Source organism: Cupressus sempervirens, chromosome 10 (genome assembly GCF_028749045.1).
Source record: "Cupressus sempervirens isolate cs-2001-9-10 chromosome 10, ASM2874904v1, whole genome shotgun sequence".
In the NCBI taxonomy this organism is placed as follows: domain Eukaryota; kingdom Viridiplantae; phylum Streptophyta; class Pinopsida; order Cupressales; family Cupressaceae; genus Cupressus; species Cupressus sempervirens.
Window position 1 is genome coordinate 112,432,160 of NC_143127.1, and position 24,635 is coordinate 112,456,794.

Consider the following 24,635-nt stretch of genomic DNA (forward strand, 5'->3'; position numbering starts at 1 on the left):
TCAGTGCCAACTTAGTTTCATTTCGCAGCAATTTAAAACGAAAAACCAAGCTTGCTATCGCAAGAAGAGATTGAACTAGCCGACTGCTGATAGTGACACGGCCGGTTTTGATCTCTACGGAGTGGCAGTTTACTTTCGAATCTTATCACTGATATGATTGACAATTGATTCCTCATCATTAACATGGAATCTATTATCATTGGTAACATCGATTGTCGAATCCTCATCAACAATGATTGCAGACAATCATGAAATCGGATGTGTTAAATGGAAAGGCAAATATGAACTTGTGCTTTTGTATTGTCCCGCTTGGCCGTTCATGAGCGGCAAAAGCATTCCTACGCTATCTAAGACATAACACCTCCGGAGTACATAAGGATATCATTGATATTGTTTGTTATTATTACACAATAGTTGTCTATATTGTTTGGTTTGATAAATATCAAGATAACATTTCTTCATATTCATGTAAACCAGTTTACTAGTAAGGTGGGAAGTTTGAAGATAAAGAAGAACCATCATAAAATATCAATTCTAGTATAACTGTATTTCTCAACAGTTGTTATTTATTATTAAATATATATATTTTTAATATAGCTTTAATTATTATTTTTAAAAGTGGTAAGTTAAGGAAATATATAGTAATGTAGTTTTATAATAAAACTTCATTATAAATAATAAATAATTGTTAGAGTATTTTCTATTAAGATAGAAGTGATTTTAAAGGGATGTGAAACATTTAATAAAATAAATACAACTGGTTAGAAAGATCAAATGCTAACCACCAACTCAATAATAACTCATCAAAATAATAAAATAAGAGGAATAATGTACTACTGTTCTTACATGTTTTATTGTAAACTATATTTTTAAGCACATAATTTCTTCGTTTATGTTTATGACCTTCTTCATCACATTATTAATAGGGAAAGCCCCCTTGTTCTTACTTTATAGGCTTGTTGCATGCTTGAGCAATGAAATCACATCCTTGTTCTTTTTCCCACACTTTTGTTGGTTGCCATTTTTTTAAAAATTGATTTTTCCTTACTTGGGGTTGAAGTTGAAAGTCTCTTTGATATATCCTGCAAAAAATCCCAAGCCCTCCTATAGTATTCTCCATGTTAGTTTTACTCATAGAAGCAATAACCCATAGTTTTTATGTGTATATCTCCAATATAATCTCCCACCTTCTTGACACAAATATCATGTTCCTCTTTGAATTATTGATGACGTTTTGCCAAGGTATGATGCTGGTCATTATTTTGGCCAAGCCTTGAACCAAGCTTGAAGCAGTTGTTAGAATGTGAGGTTGACGTTATGCATTTTGTTATTAATGGTTGGGATTAACATCAACATATTAATGGTCATTTTCATTAAATTCTCTACCTTGTTAGGCTTCCATTTTAGTTTACAACTAGACCCTTGTTGATTATGCTTATAATCTTGACTATGATTAGGTATAGTTTTAATTTTCTAACTATTAGTTAGCCTATAGGTTGTAGTATTTGTAGAATTTAGGATAGTTTAATGTGGGGGTCTTTCATATTAAGAAAGGGGGTAGGATGATAATGTGTTGTAAGTGACTTTTTGCTATCTTCTCAGCTTGTTACTAGCTCAGTCCCCATTTTGGTTGCTTTTAATATCAAAAATATATCTAATGCATGCATGTGATATATAGATTTGGTTTGGTTATTTTATATTTTGATGGAAGTGGGAATCAAATGACATGGTTTAAATATTTATCTTTATCTATGTCAATGATAGTCCCATTTATTGTGCAACATATCCCATATTGGTTCTTTGGTTTAGTCCTATTACAAAAATGTTTTTTTTGACTTTGGTCCCAACGATTGTAGTATAACATATAGATCCTATTGTTGGTACCAAATATTTCACTAATTATAAAAGCATAATGATATGCATGAGGAATGATACATTCCTTGTTAACATCTAAATAATCTGGTGTGACCAATTTCAAATTTGATTAGGTCAAGATTATTATTGGTATTAGGTAGTTTAAGAGAGAGATTGTTCTATTTGTTCTAGCATGTGTGTCTTTGAGTAATATGTGAAGTGAATTTAAATCTAATAAGAAAATATCCATGTAGTAATATACATGTGAGTTGGTGCAATTAGTAGTAGACTAGTACTATATCATTTAGTTTTATAGAGTATCAATTATAGTCATTTTAGTGGTGGACTAAAATTGGCTTCTTATATTCTGGCAATGAGCCTACTTGTGCTACAAGTTATTCATTTCTTATTTTAGGTTACTCATCCTAAATGACAATGTTTCAATGTATACCGAGGAAACAAAAAATGAGTCCATCTATAAACCACCTTAATTAGTGTTCATTTAACGAGAAATACATTCTTGATGGTTTTCCCCATCATTGGTTTCTAGATGTAAATTATAGTGCCCATGGTGATGTTTTTTATTTTTCATTTTCATATTTTTTATAGGTTTTACAAACCTTGCATTTACATGTTTAAAATATTTAAGAAAATTGTTTGAATATAGTTCATCACCCACCTCTTAGTTATTGGACCTATTGAATAATTGATATAATATTTTTTGTTTATAGGAGCGAGCTTAAATAATTGAGGTAGATATCATGGCTTAATAATTAAACATTTCTATGTTTGATAGACTCTACTATAGTTCTTAGAAAAAGAAATTGATAGGATACATTGTTTCACTGAGTTATACTACCTAAAAGAATGTGGAGGTAAAATATATTACACCTGAAAATGGCCTTGATACTCTAGATGAAATTATTGAATATAAGAATAATGAGAAATAAACATTTTGAATTTTTTATTCCATTATCAAAATAGATTTGATTAGATTATTTCATTAGGAAATGCCTATTTAGTTTGGAAAAAATTGAAATATATTTATCAATAGAGTGATAGAGTTATATTATAGATAAGAAGGTAATACCTAATCCTCATTATTAAACTTTTTAAATGCAACAAGGTGAAGGTATTACAAGTAAAAAAATTCAATAATCAATGAGAAAATATCATTTATAATGATATCTTGTAGATGAGCTTGATGTCCTAAGTGGATAGTTATAGTGATAGGATCTTAGCTATTGAGGAAGCTTATAGTCTATATGTTGTCATGAGGGATTGCACCTAAAATGCAAAATGTGAGAACTAGAAATCCTGTGAAACATGGAAAGACATTCAAACCTATGGGTATGCCTATCTTGAAAGTCAATCTTTGGATTATGGTTTGAATTCACCATTGAATCACCTAAGCTATCTTGTGCAAAGAAAAGAGATAAAATGCTTTGTGAAAAATGCATCTATACCTAAGGTGATACAACAAGTAGATATAACTTGTAGTAGCCAAAACTTCACAAAATATCCCACAAATAGATAACCTAAGGTTTACGATCAATTAAAATATTATTATAATTATATCTCTATTAAAGGACCTACTATTTAAATCAATATAGAGGAAAATTGAATATTTTGTAAGATAATTAAATCAAAATCAAAGAATCTAATATAAACCTACACCATGAGACATTGTCTATGGTAGCTAAATAAAAAGGAAAACTAATCAAATAAAAGCATATAAAGTCATACACATTAATTGAATTGAGAAACTTATAATCAAAATTGAACACTAAAAAACAATGGAGAAGGAATGTAAGAAACTATCTATAAAAGAGTAAGGAACAATTGATACAAAAGTTTTCGCAGAATTGGTTTGTTATATTACATTGCCTAACTATTTTTTTGAACCAATTGCATATATAGTGGTTAAATTTACCATTATAGTTTCTCCAACAACATCACATACAATGTTATATACATCTATTTTAACAATAGTGATGAATAATTTTTTTATTACTCCCCGTTATATGGTATGAGAGCACATTATTTCAATCTATTATGAAAATGTGAAGAACCAATCACAGTGTAATGTTTCATTTCCCAACAATGTTTTAGAATGGCAATTTCTTAGAGTAAGTATTCTATAGATATTTATTTTTTGGAAATGATTTTGAGATCTTCTAAGAGGTATAACCATTAGCTCCCTCCATTGAGAGATGGTTTGATCTGTGATCTATGTTGCCACTAGTTACTGTATACCAAACTGGTGGGTAATGTAACAATCAACATAGAAAAAAATTGGTGTTACTTGTTGTTTCATATCTACTTTGGGCCTCTTTTCTGAGTTGAGTTCAACAATGTGAAATACCTTTTCAAATTTTATATGGTAAACATGTAGAGAATTGATGTTTGAGACATAGTTCTACCATCCTTGTTGGAGTTAACTTTTAGTATACATTCAGCTATATTTGGAGTATATGGATCTCCATGAAAAGTCAACTATACAATTAGTGCCATGCATAGTTTTTTAAAGTTCTTGGGATAGTTAAGAGTTATTAACTCCTATGCATAAATCCCTTGTGCAATGAGTAATTTATAAGTTTTAATTATAGTTTGCATGATTATGAGATGCGTGTTAAATGCATGAGATGTAAACAAATAGAGTCATCTATTTTTAGGAGATATCATCTCTATATAGTGATATCAAGTTATTGAGATTATTAAGTTGCACAATAGAAAGTGTGTCATAGAAGCAATGATTGTAAACATCTCATACTGGAGGCATTATGTAATGGATTTTTGAAGATCAATGAAAGTGAAAGATATTTTGTTTGTGTGAAATCTTGTTTTCATTATTCTAATATCTTCTTCTCATGTATTAGATCTTTCAATTGGTATTAGACATGATGAAGATCTTTGGATGTGAAGAGTTTTTGTAGGATTATACGGGCTTGAAAAAAAAATTAGAGGAAAAGTTTAAGATTTGTGGTAGAGAAAAAAAACTATTGACAAGAGAAGAATACTAGTATTTTGTATTTCTCAAAGAAAGATAGTGTTGGAAATATAAGGTAGACAAGGTTACTAAGAGGGAAGGGGTGAACTAGGAACCAATAAAACTTTATCTTACTTCTCCAATTAATCCTTTATATAATATTATGATCTAATTGCATGTATGAAAGAATGAAAACAATAAAACATTCATAACACTTTGACACAAGATATGGTGACCTAGAAACCTTCCAATTAGAAAGTAAAACTGGGGTGGGGATGATACCCACAAACTTTAGTACTATAGTATAAAGTTAACTTGTCGAGGCTTACAATTGACCACTTCTAGTGATTTTCCCTGTCAAGAGCAATAATGAATATGAGGTTCACCTTGTTGAAGGATTTACAAACATAAAATGAAGTATGCACTTGGCTAGGAGATTTAGCAAAAGACTATTAAGTATACCCTATTAAAGGATTTAATTGATGCACATGTTAGGATGAACCAGTCATTGATCTCTAATCTGTTACTCTGATTTGTTGAATGGGATTCCTTTTATTACAATGATCTCCTAATGGTGATATGTATAAATCTTTGTTGTCCTTTATACTACCTGTAGCCTTCTTCTATTCACACTCATGTACTTCATAATCTTCTTCAATGACATATTTGGATATGATACAATTCATATTATATATACCAATCCAAATAACAACTTACTAGAGTCAACTACAATACCAATTTCATCATAATTCACAAAGTCAAACCAACTGTTGTAACTTGGTTTCTAAAAAAAAATTCAGTGATGTTCTGATACATGGCAAATATTGTCAAAACTTAACAAAATTTGGCACTCATTTGAACTTGAATCTTGGTCCATACTAATCATTTCCATGTAGCTTGAACTTGGTTGACATTGTGTGACTCAATGAACACTGAGAAATTCAGTAGCTTTTGAATCACTTAGTTGACACTACATGACTTGGTAAACACTAAATTCACATTTTTAACATTGTGAGCTTAGTAGATATAGTAGAATTTGGTTAACATACCAGAGCTTATTTAACACTATGATCTTCTTTAATTTTGTTGAATAGCTCGGTAGCCTTTGCTATGCTTGATTTGCACTGTATATAGTCTTTGAAGCTTGGTAGATGATGAGTGGCTTAGCAAACACTATAGACTAACTTAGGCACTTGGTAGACAGTACATTCTAATTACTTGGCTTGAGAGCAACTGAAACACTTGGTTAACCATACAAGATGAATGATAAGCTTGATAGCAACTATAGAGCTTGATAGCAATGCAACCATTTGACTAAGTGTTGAGTCATTGATAGATAAATTGACCTAAATGTCAACAACATCCCCCTATGGCATTAGTGACAAAAACACTTATCAAACCAAAAATATGAATATTTAAAACTATAAGTCAAAAAGCTTTCTTTATCATCATTCTGAGTCTTCAACTTGGTTTTGACTTCTTGTTGTTGTAGCTCGGTAGCATACTCTATTTTTCTGATTTTTCAAAATTTCTTTTATAAAGATATTTTCTGCTTATCAGTACAAGTATCTGCATAATACTATACTACTCCCCCATACATATATCTCTCCTATTTAAATACATCTAGAGTATAGTAATCTTTTCTCCCTTTTTCAATATCTTCTCCCTCTTTATGAAATAATACAATATACAATATCTTCTCCCTGCTTTTTGACATAAATGCCAAAGGTGTATAATATCTATATGTTAATACCAAAATGTGACAAGAAATTAGAATGTACCATTAGAATTATTACCATAGTCTTGGCCCAATTCTCTTGTAATATTTTACTTGCATGCAAGGTTATCTAATTTTTTGCTAATAATTCTATCATATGGTCAGCTATAGAGAAGTTGTTATCATGGATGAGAGACTTTGCATGTGCAATGTGTTTAACATATAATGGTACATTATAATTTCTTGTCACTAATTCTAATGGTACATTCTAATTTCTTGTCACATTTTGGTATTAACATATAGATATTTTGGTGTTTCTACAATGTATCCATGTTTGAAAGAATCATGCCCTAAATTTCTACAAGTGTGGCCCTGATTCAAGCCTCTTCCTTCAATAATTATGTATGCAGATTTGTTAGATATCTAATCTTTGTGAGTTTTGCATAACTATAACTTGGGTCAAGTGATAGGTAGTATGTGCTTGCCTTCATATTTTCATTTATCTTGGACAATTTATCCTTCATCTTGTTTATGAAGATAGACATGTCACTCAATTTGACAAATATTAAAATAAAATTACTTACAAATGTTTCCAGTGAAACAAGAATAATAGATAACTCTACCTGATCTATTACAATTTTCTATGCAATTTTCTCCAACACACTGTTCTCAAATTTTCTTTTGGCTCTTTGTAGTAGATTTTCATGTCTATTCAGATCTTTATTGAATTTGTGGACAATTTTAGTTAGCTGATCAAGAATGGGTTGTGTACTATCAACCTCAATACTCAAAGCATCAACAAATATGTTCTTTATGTCCTCAAGGACTTCATTTTTCTTCTTCTTTTCTTATCTAAGCTTTTGTTTCTTAGCTCTCTTCTTTAATAGTTCTCCCAGGTTAATTAGGATTAAGGAGAGAGATGTCCCAATTTGGAATAACAATGTCCTCATCTAGATAAATTTCTTCCTCTTCTTTACTCTTTTTCTTTTAGAATGGAAGAAACAATTTCTTTACCCTTATTTAAAACTTCAATGCTTGGTTGAAACTAATTCTCAATTTTCAATGCACTAGCTATGGATACATTTGGAATAGAAATAATTGTATAAATAGAGATAGAATATAAATAAATCTAAAAAATGGTATTGACAACATGAATACCTTTTTGTTGTTCGGTCAAGCTTGATGATGGAGGAACTTGCTACTTGGTAGACAAAGTCTTGGGCACTTCAATTAAGGTAACACTCAAAAAAACATATCTAGAGCTTGGTTGGGTTCTTGGTGTAGCAATGGTATCCACAACCAACTTATTAGAAGCCTTCTCTAAGCTTGATTGTACTAAGGTCAACTGTGCTCAGAGACTGAGAAAATGAGGACATGACTTCTACTACAATTTTCTCTACATCTATTTCCACAATGCTTTGTATCTCTAGAAGGTTTCCTCAAGTAGTGTCCTACTGACATCATCTATCTAATCATCTTTTATTTCTACTTATTCTTCCTCTTCACTATCTTTGTCATCAATGTGTACAACAAAGTCACTAGGTTTATGCAATAGATAGATACTTTTCCATGTAGTAGTAGTTGTCTTCACCACAAATTCAATATCCTTAAGCAATATCATGCATTTGTTTAAATTGAGAGTGAACTTTTTATCATTTTTCTTCGAAGATTCCTTCACTTCCTCCTCACTGAGACTCAGCATGAGTTGCTTCAAAGTTTGTTCAAAGATGTCCTTGACTATTTTCTTTGCATTTTCCTAACTAGGTTTTACTACATTCATAAGTTTTTTAGGAATTTTCTATAAAATTTCATATAGTGAAAAGAGTATCCTCAATCTACCTTCTCTCTTCTTCATTCCTTGTTTCATACTCGAGAAACTTAAACATGCCATACCAATTCCTTCTTGCATCCTCTTCAGTCTTTCTTGGCGTGTAGGTGCATATCTTTTGAAGATAATCTATTCAACTTCATCTTCACCTAACTTCAACTTCCTTTAAGATTTGGCTACCCTTCTTGTAAATACAATAGGGGAGGATTTGACAGGTCCAGTTATAATGACCTTCCCCTTCTTCTTGGGAGGCTCTTCCTTCTCAGATTCAAATTCCTCTACTTCATCTTCTTCTTCATCATCTTCTTCATCTCCTTTTCCTTCTATCAGCATGAGAGGATTATTTTTTTCTTTATGTTTTTCATTAACTTTTCTATACTCTTCCTTCCTTTGTTCACTGATTGAGGTAGCTTCATTGCAAGCTCAATTCTTGCCTTTTCTTCATCATATGTTCTAAAATAGGTAGCTTTAGGATCCATAGGCTCATTCAATAGAGCTTCAATGATATCCTTGGTATCATCAATGTTAACCTCATACTCTATAATTTTAACCCATGCCACTCTAGGTTTGACCGCTTGAGTATAAAATGTATCACAGTCAACCATGAAACATATATCTTGCTCATAGTCTTCTACAAGCTTCCTGGGTATCCTAAACCTATTTTGCATATTTCCTTTAAATGTTTCTGAATAATTATCCATGATGTTATCAAAATTCTCACCCATTTCTACTATATATTCATTGATTTGATATAAAATTGGAACATCCTTCCTCAATACTATAGAAACTTTGGAAGGGAAAAAGTTTTGAACAAAGAAGAATTGACATATCAAAAGGGAACTAAACTTACATGGGTTGTTCTTTGACACTCTGATACTCTCCATTTTCTTGTTGAACTGGTTCAACAATAACTCAACAAGGTTGAAGGATAGATTATTCTTTACCACCTTGTATACAAGATCAATAGCTTCACATGACATGATGTTCAACTAAATAGAGCTGTAAATTTTGTGAGCAATCACATGTATGCCAAACATTAGATCCATGTATGTTATGCCACTAAGCTTCATGCCTCTTCCATCCTACTTGACAAGAGTTCACTTAGCCAATTCAACCCAACCTAGGGCCTTGGTCATGTTTTCTTTATTTAGCATTGGCAGTCCAGTGATTCTGTGAATCATTTTCTTTGTAATCTACATGAGTTGGTCCAAGCATAATTACCCATTTTGAACATAGCTTAGGATAAATCTAATCCATTTAACATGAAAATCCCTTGGCACATGTGAAAGATGTATCAAACCCTTGGTTTCCATATGTTGATGTTTAGGCTTCAATACACCATCCACACATAATTCATTAAACACATCATTTATCTCTAGAGTTTCAAGTTCTTCAATAGAATAGTGATAGAATGAATGGATATCATGGAAGACTAATATCTTGGGAAGAATTTAAAACTATGCACCAATTGGGTGGTGCGCCTTTGCAACCATTGGACTCAACTTGAAAGTAGGTGCCTTGTAGTTGACTCCATGTACCAACATTTTTTAACCTTTCTTGACTTTGATCCTAGATTATGCAATGCTCGGTAGGGTTTCTAAAAATGCAAGAAATCTTCAAAAACAAATACTCAAATTTCTCACGGTCTCTAAATTCTCTCTCTATAAATAGCTCTAAAAATTTAGGGTGAAATAATGCATTTGATTTCTTCCTTTTAACAAATTTCCTCATTTTAATTGTCATTAATGCTTTGTACTTCAAACTCACTCAGTGATAACCTATCCTCCACTTAGTTTGGATTTTAATGCTCAGGAGACATTCATAGCTCGATACAGTCACCAACAACTCGATGTTTGCATTTAGTGTTTTAGTGTATCCTGACCTTGCTCAGTAAGGTCTTGAATTTACCATCATCACTCGATGATACTTTTGCATCTTGAATTCTTATTAGATCATTCTACTTGCTAACTAGAACTGATGCTAGATGACTTCTTCTATATCATAGTTCTAATAATCTTCATAGGGAACTAAGTTCAAATGATTGTGCTACCCAATTCATTGACTTGGGTGTCATTCACTTCATGATTTTGGCTTGCATTCTCTAGAGATTTTAGTACCCATTTCTGCCTCATTTGTTTTCTAATATTTTAAGGTTTGTCTTTCTTTTCATGTTCAATTATTCTTGTGTTCATACAGTTCTTGGCAAGATGTCCAAGTTATGTACAAATAAAATATCTTTTTGTAGTATCTCTTTTCCTCATATGATGTTTCACACAATTTTCTCCAATGTGCCCAAATTCATAACAATAGTGACATTTACACCATGTGTTGTAATCCCATCTAAATATTTCTCTCACAATTTGTTTTGTTAGGTTCCACTTCCAAGTTTTGCAATCTAGAGATTTGTGTCCTTATTTCTTGCAATTGTGACACTTTCCTCCAAAATTAGGTTTCTTTATGCATTCACTTTCTCTATGACCATACTTGTTGCAGCTGTAACACTTTCCATTGAATATTTCTTTATCATTGCTGCAACATATATTTGATGTATGACCTATCTTACCACAATGATTGCAAGTAGGTCTTTTATTCTTTTAAGCTACTTGTTGGGATGATTCACCTTCTTCTATATATCCTAATCTAGCTTTTCCTTTGTGTCTATATTGACTTTTCTCATTCAATTAATTCATGTTTTCCTAAGGTTTTATCATTCTTTCATTGGTTTGATTTTCAATGTTAAGATCATTTTGTAGTCTTCCATTCTCTATCGTTAGATTGATATGCTATTGAATTGCATCATTGAGTTGATCAATAAAGTCTACTGGCTGAAGGGATAGTTGTTAAATTTTATTGTCCTTTTCTTCTATCTCTTCTTTGGCTTTGTCTTTCTATTCCATGAACTCAAACATTCTAACTGATTGGATTTCTTTCTTTCTTTCTAGATTTTTGACTTCTTCTTGAAGATTTCCAGAGGGTAAAGAATAAATTTGTGTCACCTTTCAGGTTGACTTATTAGAATGACTAAATTTGAGTATTTCTATCTAAAAATCAATTTTATTTGAACATATGATCTTAGACAAATTCACTCTAGCTAAGTTATATATGGTCTCACACTTTTCCAATTGGAAATGTCTATTAAATGCATGTTTTGTACTAGTTTGTATCCAATTACTAAAGAAATAAAATCATTTCACAAAACTAATATTTCAATAACTCTTACTAATTTTTTATGATTTTTTTTAATAACATATAAACACCAGTTTATAGAGTTCAAAGTCAAGAATATTCTCATATAGAGTTTATATTGTTTTAATTAGATATAGTATATTGTAATTTAAAAATTCTACAAGTACGTATTTTAACACTCAAGAAGATGTCAAGTTTGAGAACAGAAAAAATATTAAATCATATCCAATTTTTTTTTAAATAAAATGACTTTCTAGAGGAGAGAATCCTCCTCAAGAATGTATAATTTTTCTTTTGGTTAGAAAATATTTGTTTCAAAAAATGTGGTGGGAGATAAAAACTATCAATTTCAATATAGTTAAACTTAAATCATTGTAACTGATAAAATATATGTCTAAAGACAATTTTTATTTTTTATCGTTCTAGCTATATATGTTATCTATAACATAATTTAGGATTGAAGGGAGATAAGTTTATTTCCACATTATTTTGTGGTGGGAACTAGACCCCTATTTTTTAGCATTTTTCAGGAAGTAAAAATTTATCTTTAAAAATTAGGAAAATATATCAATTCTTATTCCAAATAATTATTAAAAATTATAATCCTAAAATTTATCCATTTGTTCACATTTTGTTAGTTTACTTCATTATCAAATTCTAAATAATCCAACCATTTTTATGTCATTAAAGATGAATAGTGATACTTTTGTTAGCCTTTTCCTTTATAAAGGGGTGACATAGGTTTGTACTTTTACCCTAGAATTCTTATCCAATAGGTCTTTGATTACTACATCAACTTCATCTAAATTTCTTTTGGGACATAAGTTTTATTTTATTATCAGTGTAGAGATTGTCATCCATTTGTACTGCAAGACCTTTCCTTCTTTTAAATGATTGAGAGAGTTGCTCCTTTTCTTTTTGTAGTTGTCCAATGGCCAATTCTAGATCAAAATTTTCATTCTCAATAGCCTTATCTAACTTGTATACTCAATTGCCTTTGATCATATCTCAAGCTGTTAAACTTCTAAAGTGAGAACCAATAGCTCTGATACCAATTGTTGGAAATATAAGGTAGGCAAGGTTATGGAGAGGGGACAGGTGAATCAAGAACCAATAAATTTTTATCTTACTTCTCCAATTAATCCTTTATCTAATATTCTAATCTAATTGCATGCATGAAAGAATGAAGGCAATAAAGCATTCATAACAGTTTGACACAAGATATGGTGATCTGGAAACCTTCCAATTAGAAAGTAAAACTATGGTGTGGACAATATCCACAAGATTTAGTACTATAGTAAAAAGTTAACCTATTAAGGTTTACAATTGACCACTTCCAGTGATCTACCCTATTAGGAGAAATAAGGACTATGAGGTCCACCTTGTTAAAGATTTACAAACATAAAATGAATTATGCACTTACTTAGGAGATTTAGCAAAAGACTATTAAGTCTACCATATTTAAGGATTTTACTGATGTATCTTTTAGGATGAACCAATGGTTGATCTCTGATAGGCAACTTTGATTTAGTGAATGACATTTCTTGTATTACAATGATCACCTGACTGTGATAGATAAATCTTTGTTGTCCCTTATACTACTTGTAGCCTTCTTCAATTCACACTCATGTAATTCATAATCTTCTTCAATGACATATTTGGATATGATACAATACATTACACATATACCAATCCAAATAACAACTTACTGGAGTTAGCTACAATACCAATTTCATCATAATTCACAAATTTAGCGTAACTATTGTAACTCAGGTTCTAAAGGAAAACTCGATTATTTTCTCATACATTACAAACATTGTCAATGCTCAGAAAACTTTGACACTTGGTTGAACTTGAAGCTTGGCCCATCCTAATCAATTCCAAGTAGCTTGAACTCATTTAGCCCTATGTGACTTAGTGAACACTAGAAAACATGGTAGCTACTGAATCACTCAGTTGACACTACATGACTCAGTCAACACTAGATTCACATTGTTAACACTGTGAGCTTAGTAGATATAGTACAACTTGGTTAACATACTAGAGCTTGGTTAAAAATATGATCTTCTTTACTTATGCTGAATAGCTTGGTAGCCTCTACTACACTCGGTTTGCACTATATATAGTCTTTGAAGCTCGATAAATAGTGTGTAGCTTGGAAAAAAATGTAGACTGACTTAGGTAATTGATAGATATTGCATTCTGACTACTTATCTCAACATCAACTAAAACACTTGGTTATCCCTGTAGTATGAATGATAAGCTCAATAGCAACTATAGAGCTCAATAGCAATGCAACCATTTGACTAAGTGTTGAGTCACTGATAGACAAATTGACCTAAATAACAATAGATAAAAGATTTATAGAAATTCAATGAGATTTTATTTTCACATTTCAAGAACACTAGAAAATGTAATTAATTTTTATAAGATATTTTATTTGTTTTGATGGGGAAGACAATTAAAAAGGTAACAAAAGAAAATAAAATTTTGATTTGTGAAAAAATAGTTTGAATGATGAATTGAGAAAATTAGAGAAGTGTAATTCAGAATTGTTAAAGAATTTTAGGAGGTTTGGACAGGAGAGACATGAATATTTATGTCAAATAGAGAATCTTCAAACAAAATTGGAAAAGGTTAAAAAAGAAAATGTTGAATTGAAGAAGAATTTAATGTTGTTTAATAAAGTCAAGGAGGAGAATGAAGACTTGGGGTAAGAAGTTAAAGATCTTGGAAAAATAAAATGATATCTTGAAGTCAAAGGCATCAATTTTTGATGTTGTATGTCATATGAGCGATCCATGCAGATTGAATAGAAATGATATCAACAAAGTTTCTTCAAATAAAGAGGTTGAAGATGAAAGTAAGTACCCTTTCACAAGAATAGATGGAAATCCTTATGTTGATAAAAATAGATATTTAAAAAATAATATTGGTTTAAAGATTATGTAGAAAGTGTGTTTTAAAGGAAAAAAATTGGGCAAAGATGATCATGGCGTGAAGGATCCCATTCAACCAATTTGGAGGCCAAAGTATGAAGGCCTAGGATTTGGTGTGTGTGTGTGTGTGTTTGTGTGTGTGTGTGTGTGTGTGTGTGTGTGTGTGTGTGTGTGTGTGTGTGTGAGAGAGAGAGAGAGAGAGAGAGAGAGAGAGAGAGAGATTGGATGTTTCTAACTTGATAGATGGACAATATTGTTACTATGAAAAATTTAAATAAATCAATTCAGAGTAAAAAAATTCATTTCATGTTCCCATTGTAGAAGGGAAGGACATTAAGAGGATAAATTTTGGGATCTTCACCCGTGTAGCATTTGTGGGTTGAAGAGTCATAGTGAAAAGACATGTTGGAATAGAGATTATAGTAGACAATCTACAAAAAGTTGTATGCAGATTGACTATGGATGGATGGATGGATGGATCTTATTGGAAAAAGGTGACAAGGATGTTGAGAATGTTGTACAAACCTCCAAGTTTGTATGTCAAAAGTGGTAGTGGCAGATCAAGGTTTTAGTGTTTGAGAGAAGTAATTGAAGACTAGTTCTAAGAGGTACATGGATTTGTTTTGCATCTTCTCTGTATTAGAGAAAGGAAGGGAAGAATGAACCTCGTGATTTCTCATTAAAGAGAGAAATTAATAAAGAGATGGTTTTATTATATTATAAGTACCATGCAAGTCTATACAACTCTACTGATGAGAAGTTGCATTGTGAGTTGCATGGCTTAAGTTTGAGTGCTTCGAGATTGAACTGTGAGTCTCGATATTAAGGGGAGTATGTAGAGAAATAATTCTCAAGACATAGCTCTTCCATACTTGTTGGAGTTATCTATTAGTTTGCATTCACCTGTATTTGGAGTATATAGGTCTCCATGCACAATTAGTTGTACAATTAGTCCCACACATTATTTTCATTTAGTTTTTTGAATAGTTAAGAGTTATTAACTTCAATGCATATATCCCTTGTGTCATGTGTAATTTACAAGTTGTAATCATATTTTGAATGATTATGAGATGCATGTTGAATGCATGAGATGTAAACAAATAGAGAGGTATTTTTAGAAGAAATCATCTCTATATAGTGATCTCAAGTTATTTATTTTAAAAAGATTGACAATAGAAAGTGTGTCACAAAAAAAACTATTGTAAAGACCTCATATTGGATACAATATGCAATGAACCATTGAAGATCAATCAAAGCGAACGATATTGGGTTTGTGTGAAATATTGTTTTCTTTATCCACCTCTCTTCCTCTCATGTGTTAGTTTCTTCAAAGGATTATAATCTACCAACTTGGAAATTGCCTTTGTAATGCATTCATAGAGGTCATGTTGTGAAGAAGTGGAATGGAAATATAGGAGAAAGAACATAATGGTTCTTATATAGGATTCATTATCATTCAGGAGTCTTCTATGACTATAGACAAAAGGTACTATTGATATGTCCCAAGTTCGAAGTAATTACTATTTGAGGTTAGCATGGAATATTTTCTTAGTTCATCTTTTGAGCATATGTATTAAGTAAAGAAACCATTTTGAAGATAATTTAAATGTAAGTCTATACATGCAATATTTTGATGCACTCTATTTTTTTGTTCCAATTTTTTCAGTACAAAGAAGTCGTATTTGATTAGAAATATAGAGACAATGCTAGTGGGAAGAAAGTATAAAAGGTAAAAGATTATAATGTTCATAATAACTGAAAATCATTTGGAATTTGCTAAGTTTCTCAAATAATCTCTATAATCTAAGTGGAACATTCATGGCCTGTATATCAATTTTACCTCCTTTGTGATTCTTATGTAGTTGAGCATACCATGGACATCATGCATCAACATCTAATGCAAGTTATTGACTTTGTAGAAAAGTTAAAGCTAAGTTCAACCCTAAAAAGAAGTGAAACTCTACAGTTTGATCAAATCCTTAAAAGGGAACAAAATCTTAGATTGTAACTAAAAATAATTTAAAAGAAGTGCAAAATTTGGTCCAAACAAATTTAAAAATAGCGCAAAAATGTCCTAATGAGGTACCTAAACTGAAAGCCAACATAAATACACCTCAAGAGGTATAAAAATACTTTGAAAATTTCCTCAAAACCATACATCAACTATGAAATCAACCATCTACATTATACTAAAGAAAGAGTAGGAGGACTGAATATATGTCTCAACTAACTGCTACTAACTTAAAAACAATTACATGTCAAACCAAGATAAACTCCATTTTTCACTTTAAATGTAATAACAAAATGTAGAGCATCCTTTTAATGACTTGTCTCTATTCAAATATTAAATAGCTCCTTTTCTAAACAAATACATTTCATGTGGAAAGGTGGAAAGTTTAGTTGACACCCAATCCAGTTTATATAAATACTTCCTGATGGTTCCTTGTCATACTGTAAGACTCTAGATATATTTAAAGAAGTTTAAATATGTTTTTATGATAAATAGAGTCTGTTCTTAAAGTTTAAAACACGTTATGTTTTAACAATTATTCTAGCCTTAGAGTACACTAAATTAAAAATAATTGTTAATGGTCACAATTTGTTTTTAAATTTGATATATTTATTATTATAATGATTAAATTATTTTCTAATTCAAATTTTATAATGTTATCTTTATTGAACTTCTTCAAGTCTAAAAGGTAATAAAATAATTGTCAACTTAGAAAATAATTGAAAATTTATTATTATAAATATATCAAAATAAAAATAAGATAACCTACTATAAATTGAATCTCCTAATATTTATTTAATTGAAATAAAATATATGTGTCACTATAGAAAAGGAAATCAAAATGACATATGTAATGTTTAAATTAATAACTATTACAAGATTGGACTTATATAAAATGTTTTAAACTTTAAACAACAACCTATTTGCAAAAATAAAATAAAAAATTTCTTTTAAATATATCTCCAATGCCTTAAAGCTATTATTTGGACCTTATAGGAAATAAAATAGGATTTAATCCTTTCCTAAACAAAAAAGGAAAACCTTAAGTCTATGTCTTATTTTGACCATTTCAATCCTTAGCTTTCTAGAAGCTTTTTGCTTTAGGGAAACTGACCATGAACAAGATTTTGAGTGCCATGGAGAATCTTAATTATGCATTCCTTATATCTTTCTTTTCTATTTCATGTTTGAATTTCTTGAAACCTGAAGTATCCTTCCTAATAGAGATATCATAGAAACACATAAGCCATTGGTTAAAAATAAACTAGTTATTGTTAAATGTACTTTCCATCTATTTATTTTCAAACTTTCCATGTGAAATTTTTTTCCTTATAATAAAAATTAGTTTTTGTATGTTGCTATCTATTCTAAGAACAAATCATATTTTAAATTTATTTGTACTTTCCATCTATTTATTTTCAAAGTAAGTTTCTATATGATTATTTTTCTTGTAATAAAATTAGTTTTGATATGTAGCTATCTATATAGAGCTGGCATCATATTATGAAATTCTTTAACTACGAGTTAAAAATTAAAGTTTATAAGTTTTACAATGTTTAGATTTAGGCGGACAAGAAACGAACATACCAAAAAAAAAATTCATACTTGGTTTGATAGTAATGGTCATCTCTTGGATTTGGAAAGGTTTGGCTACCTTATTAAAATTTGGAAGATTTCAATTTCAATACATCATAGTACCAAAATGAATTTTATAATTTTTACAAAGAATTGAATTTTTTATTCATGAAGAATTTTTAGGCATTTCATGTATAGGTTTGATACAATTTATTTTGGATCAAGCTTGTCAGTTCATGGAAAGTTTAACATTTTAAAATTCTAATGAGGAATAGTGAAATCCTTATATAGAAGATCATGGTATGTTGTTCAAAAATAGAAAACTTAGATTTTTCTCAAACTCCAACACCCATATTTTCTCTTTTTGGTATATGACTTTTAACAAAGTATTTTGATAAGGTACTTTGAAGTTTTTGTAAATTAAACTATTGAATATAGTATATTTTTACTTCATTTATCCATTATATGTAGAAGATGAAGCATTTGAATCGAAATTGGACAAAAAATATTTTTTATTCTATGATCTTAAAAAGGTGTTTGAATATGGTTATTTTTAGAAATATCTTCAAACACAAACCATGTGAATACAAAGACTTGGCTTAGTAATCTTAGTGGAATTTAGTAAATATCTTATGCAATCTATTTTTTAGACAAAAAAAAAATGAACAACTAAAAAAATTTAAATGTGAATTATGAAGTTATTTAGAAGATAAAAGGATAACAAAGCTTTCAAAATAATTAGAGTATATAATAGAGCTTTCATAAGAATTAGAGTAGAGAATAGAATGAAGGGAATGCAAAACTATAAATCCGCTCTATTAATATTCATTTGTGTTGACTATGTGAGTTTGAAATTGATCATAAGCTTTAAACTTTTCTCACAAAAAAAAATGGTAGAGAGAGACTCATTTAAGTGCACCTAGCCATATTTTATGCTTGCACTCAAAAGAATAATTATGTGCTAATGTAAAAAAGGAATATCGTCACCTTGTATCAGGTATAAGTTTCCAAACCATAGTTCACAAAAAATCAAATTTAGCATGTAAAATCTCAATGCTTTAAAAATTAGAACAAAATATCATGATCATAAATAGGGAAAGGAATTATAAGAACATCAGTTAAAATGGCTAAACACGTTATAGAATATGACTAAACCAACTGAGTCATATAATATATGTCAAAGAATCTAATACACTAGGCTAGACCTTAGAAATCAACTGTAATAATTACTAGATAAAACATCACTAGACCTTCTTAATATTGAAGGATTGCATCTCAGAACAACACCTTGAATTTTATTAGACTTCGTATTTAACTATGCACTTTTCATGTTCTTCTCCATTGTAAAATAGCATAAACGTAAGGTGTGATGAATATCTATTGGGATAAGGTGACTCAGCCTTACCACAATTTATTGCTTTATTTGTGCTTTCTTGGAAAGTTGCTAAATGAAGCTGGATTCTTCCATGAGAAAAGACTTGGAGTAGGTGATTTATTCTCTTATGCTTTTTTTTTATGCAAGGGTTCTACATAAGGAAGTTTTCGAAATAATTTGTAGATGCGTTGAATGTAGACGCTTTAGAAATTGTTTCCTCTTATATGAAAACTCTATAAGTACAAAGCATTGTTGTAGAGAATTTAGACAGAGATGAGAAGTTATTTGCACAGGGTTATGCTACTAGATTTTCTCTAGAATGGAGCAAGATGTAAATCTCCATGTGAAGGCTGAAAATGTATTGTAACTTGTTGTTGAATAATACATTAGCTTGATGTTTTGGAGGGTAAGGTTTTTACCTGGAAAATCAAATTTGCACTTGATATGTTGTTTGAGTCATGTTTTCTACATGATTATTCTATTTGATCTCATTTGCATGTGTCACTAATGTGATAGTGGGTTTGCATGTTGCAGTGATTGGATCTACAAGTTATGCAGTAAGGTGGGTAGGCCACCCATTTAATTGTAGTGGGATAACTTGGATGTGGACTATTTATATCCACCAGATTTGATTTAGTGTTGGTGCAAACTTGTTAGCTGGCCTTGTTTGTGGTCACTTGTGCATTTGTGTGGTTGCTTTGAGATGAGAGGATGGATGCTGTTTGAGTACTTGGTTAGTCAATAATGGAGTCCTAAAGAATGATGAATTTCCTTAGTGTGGAGATCTTGGTTTCACCTAGTGTGATGTGTGGACCTAAATGATTTTTAGATTTGGAGGATGGTGTGTCATATGCTTGGAGAGTTTGGTATCATGTTTTAGTGGGAGTTTTGGTAGTGACTATATTTTTCCATCATATGGTGGTGGATGATCCTCTTTAGTGTTGCAGATGTTGGAGGATGACTTAGATCCTATTGCTGTAGAAGGGTCTTTCACATTTTTTGGTTCACTAGTTGGAGATGGTATCTTCATGTTATTGGAGATGTTGAAATCTTTAGGATTCAAGGGGTCCTTGGTAGAGATGGTGTTTATGCTTTTATTTGATATGTTATCACGGTGGCTTTTATGTCATGGTTCTCTCTTTATCACTAGTTTAGAGCTGTGACATGATACAATTATTTGATATGATCACATGAAGCATGTTATCTCTTTGGAGGATATGGTTTAGATCATGATGTAATGTTTATGTTCCTAACTCCATGGTTGGAGCTTTGACATTGATCTTGTTTTAGTTTCTTGGTATTGAGTACTTTGATCATTTGCTTAATACTTCATGATAGTGCTATGTTAAAGTGGAGTTTTGCATGGAGTGATTGATTATAGGTGCTTGTGGATACTTGGAGATTTTTGTGAGGCTAGAGTTCTCTTGAGATGAGAGACATGTTGTTGAGATGTATACTCTTGATGAGATATCAACAAAAAGTCTGAGGCACCTACACCTTTGGTGGACACGAGTTCAATATAGACCTATGAGGAGATTGTTCTTGGATAAGTCACAGGGGGACTTGCATATCTTAGAGGAGCATTCTCATTCCCTGCTCTTGGCCTACTCGGTAGTTTATCACTTGAAAGGCATTGCCCAATGTTACTTTTAGATGTTTTATCTTTTCTTTCATATTCATGGATCTTGAGTTGTAGTTAGATGGTTTTGGAGGATTCATTGTGAGAGATGGATAACATGATTATCTCCTTGAGGTGTACTTTCATTTATGATGACAATAGGAGATGGTAGTGGGCTGATTTCTTGAAATGGGAATGGAGTTGTTTGATCTTCTTTGAGAGGCTTACATCCATGTAGATTCATGATATCATATTATGTTTGATCTCTTGAGGTTGAAAAGATTTGGATGTTGTTATGGCTCTTCTCTTGGGGTTGTGAAGGAGATCATACATGGCATAGTTGACATTTAGAAGTGTTTGTAGAAGGACATGCTACATGCTTATGATTTGCACTTTCTCTCTTTGGCATTGGTTATCTTCTTGGATGTTTGGGTTCACATAACATTATTTTTTGAGATTTTTTGGAGCTATGTGGTCACTCTTTTGTGGTCATTTGTTATCACTTTTACTTCATTGGCTTTTGGTGATGACATGGTGGCTCCTTTATCTCTTTTCTTTGTTGGATGTGGAGAACGTAGGAGATTTGTGGAGACTAGATGAGAGAGATAACTCTTGCAGTGCTTTTGCTACAAGATTTGCATATCCTTATGGATGATCCTTGGTACTACATGGTTTCACTTTCTTTGTGTTGTTATCAATAGAATCAGTATGCTTTTGATTTTTCAGATTCAACATTATCCATGTAGTGGGAGTTCTTGTATGTGTTTGGTCTTCATTGATTGGTTTGCACATAGAGCTTGAGGTTGCAGTTTATGGGTTGGTCATGTTGCTAGCATGAGTTTTCTGATGTTCAATACCTTTGAGGTATGGGTGATTGGATGAGTTAGCATTTACTATGGATGCTATTTTCAATCTCGTGGGTTTATCAGTTGGATTGGACAAATCAGTTTGGTTGTTGTTCTGGCTGATGTTCTATCTTATTTTCTAGAGGATGACTTCATAGTTTTTTTGGGCTAAGAAGTTGATTTTTTTGATGTTTTTGTGTAGCTCATGAGCATAGAGGAGTGGTGGTAGTGTGTATAGCCTTTGTTATCACATGGATCTTATGCTTGTGTCATTTGGACAGGTGTCTAGTTGGAGCACAAGAGCATATGTTATGATTTAAGTTATTTCATGGATAGTTGTGATGATATAGTTTCATAAGTTTGAATCCTGTAAGGTCTTTTCCAAGTGGGAGATTTTTGGGATAAGGTGACTCAGCCTTACCACAATTTATTGCTTTATTTGTGCTTTCTTGGAAAGTTGCTAAATGAAGCTGGATTCTTCCATGAGAAAAGACTTGGAGTAGAAAAATAGAAAGCTTCTATTTTTTGGTAATTTATTCTCTTATGCTTTGTTTTTATGCAAGGGTTGTGCATAAGGAAGTTTCCAAAATAATTTGTAGATGCATTGAATGTAGATGCTTTAGAAACTGTTTCCTCTTGTATGAAAACTCTATAAGTACAAAGCTTTGTTGTAGAGAACTTAGAGAGAGATTAGAAATTATTTGCACAGGGTTATGCTGCCGGATTTTCTCTAGAATGGAGCAAGATGTAAATCTCCATGTGAAGGCTAAAAATGTATTGTAACTTGTTGCTGAATAATACATTAGCTTGATGGTTTGGAGGGTGGGGTTTTTACCTAGAAAGGTTTTCCCCACGTATATATATGTTCTCTATTCTATCTCATTCTTCTAGTTCTATGATTTTAGAATAATAATTTGTATGTCATAATGCTGCTGAATTTTCTTTAGATCAGTAAATTGCAATCACTTTCCTTTAAGGTTTTAATTGTCGGAAATCAACTATGTCTGTTTCCACTTTTATGGCATAGTAGTATTCACTTGTATTTTTTGATTAGAAGTTTTACAAGGAAATGAACTATTGTATACAGGATGTGCATACTAATCTCAACTGAATTTATGGGGTGCATATTGAAGGATTGCATCTCAAAACGATGGCTTGAATTTTCTTAGATTTCTTATTTAACTATTCACTTTTCATGTTCTTCTCCATTGTAAAATAGCATAAATGTAAGGTGTGATGAATACCAACCTTTAAACAAACTAAGTTACTTGTAATGCAATCCATGTTTGTTACCTCCACTAAGTCCTCACCTTCAAAAACCTTCCCAAATTCATCTCATAATGAATCTATCTTCTTGTTGTAAATAAAAAAGTGGCTCATTGAGTTTAATAAATTATCTAACTTTCTTTAGGTCAAATGAGGGAATCACAAAAAATCAAGGTATATGGACAACAATCATTTTAGTTTGATCATGTTTATTATTTTCACTTGTGTACTTCCATGCACATTAACTTGGCTTCTTTGGAAGTTTAATGTGCTTGCATTTCATTTCAAATGTAGTAAATTTCTAAGTATTGTCTAAGAAGTTCATTATAGTAAATTTTATTTTCTTCTAGTCTTAAGTTTACTTCTCATGGATTTTAATTTTCTATTTTTCTTCTCAAAAATCCCTTCTCTTGCAATCTCAATTCTATATGGGTATGATTCCAACTACTGCAATTGTTGTATATGTTAAAACATAATGAAATTCTATGGAATGAGAGATGGGTATGCTTTCTAGAAAAAGAGAGGCTTGATAAAGTTAAAAATCTAATGCAAAAGTCTATAAATATTTATGTCAAAAATGCATTGGTATAGTTTTGTGTGTAGTGGGTGGGATCTCTAGAGTCGTCATAATACATGTGGTATTTATTTCCAAAGCATACGATCAAATGCTTTGAAAGTATAGTGGAAAAAATATATTTTATGCTATATAATTCCTTCAATAAAGGATACAACATGGACAGTGATACTAATTTCTTTCATCTCACTACATGCCTAATATATTGTACTTAAAATTTGTGTGTGTTTAAGGAGTTACCAATTATGCCATTAAAGACATTGACCTTGACACCATATTACGAGTTATCAAAACTTAAAATCTTTACCAAGCCTTATATCACTTCTATTATTGATGAAACTTCACATCAACGATGTGTTTTGTGTATGTTGAAGACTACACAATAAAAGAGAAACTTTGGGTTCTTCCATGTTGTCATAGTGAGTTTTGTCTCCTAATATTTTTTATAGATTCGCAAATTAGAGTTTGTTCTTTACTTGGTTGAAAAAGTTAGAAAATAAAATTCAATTTCATATTTATTTGAATGGTTATTTGATTTTAGTTGGGCATTATTAAAATTAAGAATGTATGTAAAAAAATAAATGAGCATTATTGTTAAGGTTCATTGTAATCTTAAGATTGAATATTCTTATTGATTGACTCATATTTTGATGGAAGAATTTGATGTACTCTATATCTAGAATGTTGCCTCACTAGGAGGAGGATAATTTTCCATGTATGCAAGTGTTATCTTAAGGTTGGTATTAGACATCCTCTAGCATTATAACACACATCAGATTTTTCCTCATATCCCTTAAATTATTCCTATGTTTCATCCTTTTAGGGATCTCCAAATGAGCATATATCATCAACTTTTGT

The 24,635-nt window shown here is 31.0% G+C and overlaps 1 pseudogene; it reads right to left on the reverse strand.

Annotated features, from left to right (window-relative positions):
- Positions 1–24,635, reverse strand: part of LOC149532847 (uncharacterized) — a 199,532-nt pseudogene that overhangs the window by 156,137 nt on the left and 18,760 nt on the right.